This window comes from Anneissia japonica, unplaced genomic scaffold (assembly GCF_011630105.1).
Source record: "Anneissia japonica isolate Jap-2015-1 unplaced genomic scaffold, ASM1163010v1 scaffold466_len1169948_cov191, whole genome shotgun sequence".
Lineage (NCBI taxonomy): Eukaryota > Metazoa > Echinodermata > Crinoidea > Comatulida > Comatulidae > Anneissia > Anneissia japonica.
Window position 1 is genome coordinate 557,015 of NW_022689540.1, and position 7,119 is coordinate 564,133.

At 33.6% G+C, this 7,119-nt stretch overlaps 1 protein-coding gene across 2 annotated transcripts in view; it reads left to right on the plus strand.

Annotated features, from left to right (window-relative positions):
• Positions 1-4,144: 4,144 nt before the first annotated feature.
• LOC117125219 (neurogenic differentiation factor 1-like) overlaps positions 4,145-7,119 on the plus strand; it is a 14,950-nt gene continuing 11,975 nt past the window's right edge. The window contains exon 1 of one of the 2 annotated variants that reach the window (XM_033271697.1): positions 4,145-4,163. The gene's annotated coding sequence lies outside the window, so the exon portion shown is untranslated. Of the gene's footprint in view, positions 4,164-4,326; positions 4,769-7,119 lie in introns of those variants that run through there. The other variant, XM_033271671.1, reaches the window with a different exon arrangement.

A 7,119-nucleotide genomic window follows, 5' to 3' on the forward strand; every position in this document is an offset into this window, starting at 1 on the left:
CAAATTTTTTTGTTAATTTAAATGAAATGCACAAAAGAATGTGCTTTTTGTCATATTGTACGGCCTAATAAGTACGTGATTTAATGCTATATAAAATCAATTGATATTGATTCATAGTCCTACAGGCCTTAGTAATTGAAAGTAATATACAAAAAAACATGTCAAGGCAGTAGACACACGCTCCCACTGTGAGCCTATTTTGTCTTGTGTAGAGGTGAATTCACACGGAATCTGTATTTTCGGGTCAGTAGGGAGCTTTCGATTTGTTTGACGACGCGACGCTAGAACGGAATCACTCATGTGTGACCGTCCAAACATTCTCTGCATAGGCCTACGTAGATTTGTCCAAATTGCGTCGACAAGGAAAACTTACCGTTGGAAATTATTACTTTGGACGTCCTACCGTTGTCGTGCAATTTAAACCGTTCAGCCTATCGGAGATACTGTCCGAATTTTGGTTCTGACCGATGTGAATGTATCTTTAGATCTTATTAAAATTTGTAATTATGGAGAATTGAGTATGGATCAAACCGGTTTTAAATTAAGTTTTTTAATGGTTTTAACAATTTTTTCTGTATTGATTTACATTTGCACAAATCAAAGCTGTCAGTCTAGGGTATTGAATGTACATATATTATAAATTAGATAAATGCTTTTCTCTAAGAAGATTGTAAGGTTAATACATTGTCAAAATATTTTCATTTTCTACTGATATAGGCCTAATCCTAGTCTTCAGAAAGATTAGAAATTTACTTTCGAGAGTATTCGAATTTTTTTGTTAATTTAAATGAAATGCACAAAAGAATGTGCTTTTTGTCATATTGTACGGCCTAATAAGTACGTGATTTAATGCTATATAAAATCAATTGATATTGATTCATAGTCCTACAGGCCTTAGTAATTGAAAGTAATATACTTCATGTCTGTGTTGAGAAAAACACATTTCGGACGATAAAATTTATAAAGGATTGCGTACGTTGTAGTTATCAGCTTTTGAAAATTCAAACAAGAAATATTTTCTCATCAATTAATTGGTTGTCAGTTTTAATTTTTTGTAGTAAGAAGTGAGTAAATCAGATTGACTTGATTCCATCTGTGTCTTATTGGAATTTGATAAGTTATTTGATCTTTTTAATTATGCAATTTGATGTTCTATTTGAATTTTTTAGATCTATTTCAGATTTGATGACAGTGTATATTTAATATTAATCGGTATTGATAGCCTTGTCAGTCAATTTATTGTTCCAAGAGTATAGAACATCCTACCCCTACCCCAACCCCATACACACACTCAACTTGTATTGCGCATTGAACTTGAATGGCATCAAATTTCAATAAGGCACTGATGAAAAAAAAATCAGTCTGTGATTTACAGATGATTTACTACAAAAATGCATACATTTGCTGGTGGAAATTTAAGGATAGGGCTTATAATATGCAAAGAAAATGGTACGTTAATTGGCAAAGAAGGTGTTTTGTGACATTATGAATTCCATTTGAAAGCTAATAATTTACTGAAATATACACATTTATTATTATTATTATTAGTATTTATTTATTATTTTATTTATTTTCAAGCTTATATTAAGTTTAGTTGGCTCTTTAACTCAAAATTGAGTATAAACCTAGCCCGAAAGTTACAATAGTATTGTATTGTCTTTTGGCGAGATGAAATACAGCATTGAAGCAGCAGGTCTATTGGTGATTTAGATGTCTTACTAATAATAGGTGGTAGTATATCATTATAGATATGAATACGATATTATATAATAAAGTGACTTAATGTTATACTTCTTACTCTGTTATCAGTGAGCTTTTGATTTGTTGTTTATTTTGATCATGGACTTGATCCAACTCTTTGCTATGACGAAAGTGGAGCTTCAGTTCTTGTAAAATACCTAATCTGGATCTTTATAAGTTTACTCCAACAAAGCCGACTCCTGCATCACGTTAGAGTTGTAAATGTTACGTAGTTGGTGTGTCAGTATTTGCAACGAACTCTTTGTTAAACTAATTTATATCCATAGGTATACTGGAGATGATTATCCCGATGTTAGGTAGTCCAGGGGAAGAAACTACAGCAGAAAACCTCCTTTGAAACACACCTGTTTAAGGGTCGCAAAGTGGGAGAAATGTGTCTTTTAACACTACTGCCAACCTCCATTTTGGGGATACCCCTATTTCGGGGACACTTTTTTGGGTCCGATGATGTCCCCTTGATAGGGGTTCTATTGTATATTATTAGCCATATGCGTTAGTTCTTGCCAGTATGTGTTGAAGTTGACGAATTGGTTTAGCTAGCTGAGATTGCCAGTCGGTGTTAACTAAATTATGAGTTACCTAAAGCCATGATGTGGGCTCCATATGTGATACGCCTAAACATGGTCATGATGACACCACATTATGACTACATGGGCATACAACAGTTTTTTGTCGAAAAAAAGTACTCTGGACGGAGCTTTATAGTACATGATTGAGAGTGCCATTCTGTGACAACCTCTTTGTAAACATTTATATACTTATTGTATATAGTATCCGAAGGATGCGTACGACGTCGTCAACAGATGACGACGTGACCAAGTTACAATGCACCTAGCTGTCAGTTGATAAAGATCTCTGATGGGGATCGAAACGTTCTGAGTAATACTTTACAAAAACGAAAATTTGTCATCTAGTAAATAGTAATTTACAATATTATAATTGTTAAAGAGTACGGTAACCCATCATTAGGATGATTTTAAATTAATGCTAAGGGAATGTACCCGTTGGGTGATGTACTTACAACCTTTTTATGCGTTCCATAGTAATCGGTCGGAAGTTATTTTGTGATTCAGTAGGCTACAATAACTTTCAAATTTTGAACAGAATTCACAGAATACGTTATCTAATTTTGTACAGTAGTTACCTACCCGATTAATAAAATGAATTATGAATCGGTATTAAACGAATTGATTTAATAGTCTCCGCTGCAGCATCCATCTAAAGTGAAAACGAAATTCTTTAATTAGCACTAATTGAGTTGCAGCGTTTGTTCAGCTCCAGTGACCCAGGTGTGATAATACGAGCTGCCTTTTGTTGACTTGCCGGCCAATCTTGTTACCGGTTAGTTTGAACATATGTGATATTTTTATCTCTTCTTTTAGAAGGCCTAAAAACCTGGTATTGTCTGATTTCAGATGGAGATTGCACTGATTTCAATATATTATCCCTCCATCATTCATCTCTTCATCCATCTGATTTTTTTTGTTATCTCTCCAATGAGCTGGCAAAGAAAAGCAATCTTATCTCTTTCACCCGTCCTTTCATCTCCCTTTCCAAACCCAATTTGAGTATACTGTATAGATAAATGATAACAGTGCTCGAATAGGAACATATTCATACAAATTAAAAAGGAATTTTTCGTTTATATATATATATTTGAGATCCAGCGCCGCCATTGATGCACGGTAGAGATTGCATCTTTAGATCTCCTATCTTGTTCACAAATTCACGGACTAGTGCTGTCTCGTAAGAATTTTGTAGGACGCGTTAAGAATGACAAAATATTCTCTGTATCTACTGGAACCGAGCCGCATAGCTTGTATTCCACTATTTGCATTCACACCTGGGCTGTGTATATATATTGCCTTGGTTTGGCTCTGTAATCATTAGTGGTCGTGGGACTAGTTTGGGCCCTACCTAAGCTGGTCGAAGGTCTCGTTTGGGTCTGTACCCTAGCTGCACTGATGAGGCCTAGAAGGCCGAAACGGATCCGTCTGCAGATATTGGGATTCCTTCCAGTGGATACTTAGTATATTTTGTCATTCTGATCGGATTTTCTCTACTGTTCCGTTTTAATTTTAATTTTCAATTGTTTTGCATTATATGGCCGTTTGCTGTTTTATGGGTGAAATCTGTCTCTTATACACATCTAGATGTGTATTATGATGACGATGAAGACAGATGATGATGGTGATGATGATGAGGATAATGGTGATAACGATAATAATAATAATAATAATGATGGGTAGGCCTACATTCTTACCGTAATTCCATCCTTATTGTTACTACTGACATTTTGAAGTATCACGTGATCTGCCCTTTTGTTCAGAGCTTATGTCAAACGACAAAGTTATCAGAGAGTGCTGCTTGTTCTTGAGTTCTAACTTCAGTATTTAAGTACAGTCAGTGTTTCCTATTGCTATATAATAATTTTATATAAAGTTGCTCTTGTTTTGAATGACAGATGTGATGATAGATAAAAATCAAACTACTTAGTCCATTTGTAAACAGATAATTAGTGACGAATAATTACCGTACATGGTTTGTTGTTTGACAACACAATAGGCGATACCGTAGGCCTGTGGCTAACATATCTAAGTGTAACATATGGCACTCGGGGTTGTCACAGAATGCCAACTTTGCGTAGAATAACACGCGAAAAACGAAGACACTTCAAAATAACAATACGCTGAAAAGAAAAAAAAAATCAACTTGGATTTTACGTATATGCCCGTACAAAGAGATTAGTGGTGTTTGGAAATGTGATCTTCTCGCGTATGAATTATGTTCGGGGTACGGTTGTCGTCGACTGAGAGATGTCAGCGTACTAAGGTATTTGCACCAATCAGAGAGAGGTATGCTTTACTAGCTTAAACCTTTTATGTTAATTACATACATGTATTTAACATACAGTTCGGAGTTAGCGACAGTTTAGCATTGCATTGGAATCATAAAGCCCGTTTGCACTTCTTACTGTTATGAACGGAAGAAGTTAACATTTTGTTTCGTAAGTAAAGTTTGAAATTATTTTAATTTGATTTATCAGTTAAGAATATTAGATCGTAGTACTACTTCGTTTTGCCGCAACTTCTTTAATTCATTCCGTACTATTTATTCAACAAAATTAATAAATTTATAAAAATTGCAATTACTATGGCTATTGTTTTTACTGTGGCTATATGTTTATATGCATGTGTTATATGTACTGATATGCAGTATATGTACATATACAAGTAGGCTTAATGTGGTTTTTTTTTCTTGTTAAGTTGTTTCCATTTTAAGTTATTTGTCATGATTGATGCACCTAATGGTGTCTGCTTACAGAGTCAATAAATTATTTTTATTATATTACTCACGATTAAAATTGATTATTTATATAGGTAGCATTGGATATTACAACAATACGGTAATTGACATGTTACCAATACTGCAGCGGTATGTTAATGGTTGACAATTAATTACACTACATCTTAGGACTATTGCATATAAGGTACCTCGCGTTTCAAGTATATTGCACATGTACCGTAGGATGTGGGATAGACGACCTACATGCGGAGTTATTTTTATTTGTAGGTACTTTTTCTCAAGCGATAATGCGCACATTTATATTAGACATCTACGTTATGACTGGACAGTATATATAGATATACCCTGCACGTTATATATATTAGACATGTATATTATTTTGTTATACTATATTGAACGTGTATTTTACTACCCTTTATTGCATTGAGGATGCCATATTTATTTTACATATCTCAGTATTACATGATACCATTACAGTTATAATAGGCCTATAACCGTATTGGGTATTTTTTTAGAACTGTGTTGCATTGAATTAATATTTAATTACTTATTCCGCATAACTATATTATTTTATTCGTCTTAAAATCTGAATGTAATAATGCCTACAATAATAATAGTCCTAATAATAATAATAATAATAATAACGATAATGATAATTATTATCATCATCATTGTCGTCATTATCATCGTCGTCATCATCCAATCCAAAAGCTTTTCATCAGCGTCATCATCACCATCAGCAATGATAAAAAATGTTAGGAAAAAGTTATGGGTAGCTTGATTAAGATTGCTTTTAACTTTAAAAATATACAGAACCAAAAAAATAACTGCACGATACTAAGCCTCAAGTGACTTGTTAATGAATGTTTCCATAGCATCAAGTTCCAAATGCGCATATATGCTGGATTCATCATACGCATCCTAAGCATCTGAATGCCCTGTGAACAAGAATAAATGATTTTACAGGTGCCTAATACAGTCAGATAAAAAGTTCTAAAATAATCATCCATTTTACACAATTTTATATTAGGCCTACTTCTACACTTCAGCTGTATTGTACTATTTCCAATGTTATAATTAAGTCGGAAACTGCGGATGAATATCTTATATTATTGCTAAATGTTTATGTTGTGAAAATAATATTGGATTTGTAAATTATATCTATATAATTATTTGAAAATTATTCGATGATCGAATGAAAGTGTTAGCAGTATACGAAAAGTCGAATGAAGGCGATATAAAAATGAATGATTGGTTGATCCCGTTGTATATGCGGCCTATACCGTGGTATTTATATCATTAAAAGATTCAGCAAAAACGCAGTACAAGTTTTGTTAAAGATGACAAACCTCCTATCACTTTAATCAAAATAGTAATTTACAAAAAGTTATCGTAAACATGACACAAAACAAAGTAGTGCCAAGTGAACATGCCAGTGTTGAACAAAACGTGAAAACTTTGAGCAACTTTTGCGCGTCCTTTTAATTAATATGTACGCATACTCAAATTATTTTACAAAAATCGATTGAACTTGTGTTATTTATCACATTTGCATAAGTTAGTGTGCGTAATTGTTTAAATTGATTATCGAATTGCTTTTACGAATCCCTTTTCTTTGTCCATCAGATATTTCTGTCGGAGTCTCTTGCGTGTCCATGAACTCGCTACTTACTTATTGAGTGATGTACAAATCTAAGTTAATTAAATTGTTTTATTTTCAAGAAATCTGTCAATTAGGATCTTTAGTGCTGTGTATTGTTATTCAAATAATTATCATTAATTTTATTTTTTCATTATTATTACTCTTTTTTCTTAATGTATATTATTATTTATAACTCCAAACTATAGGTGTGATGTTTGCCCTACCTGACGTGTTGTCGCACCTAATACTCAGTACGTTCCCAAATACTTGTGAACAAAATTTCGCCAGTGGTTCTGGTGGGAATTGAACACACGACCTCCACAAACTAAGTCTGGCGCCATAACCACTAGACTACCGAGCTTGCGACTAGTGTTGAATTCGATCCCCAAGAGGGCAAAACATCACACCTA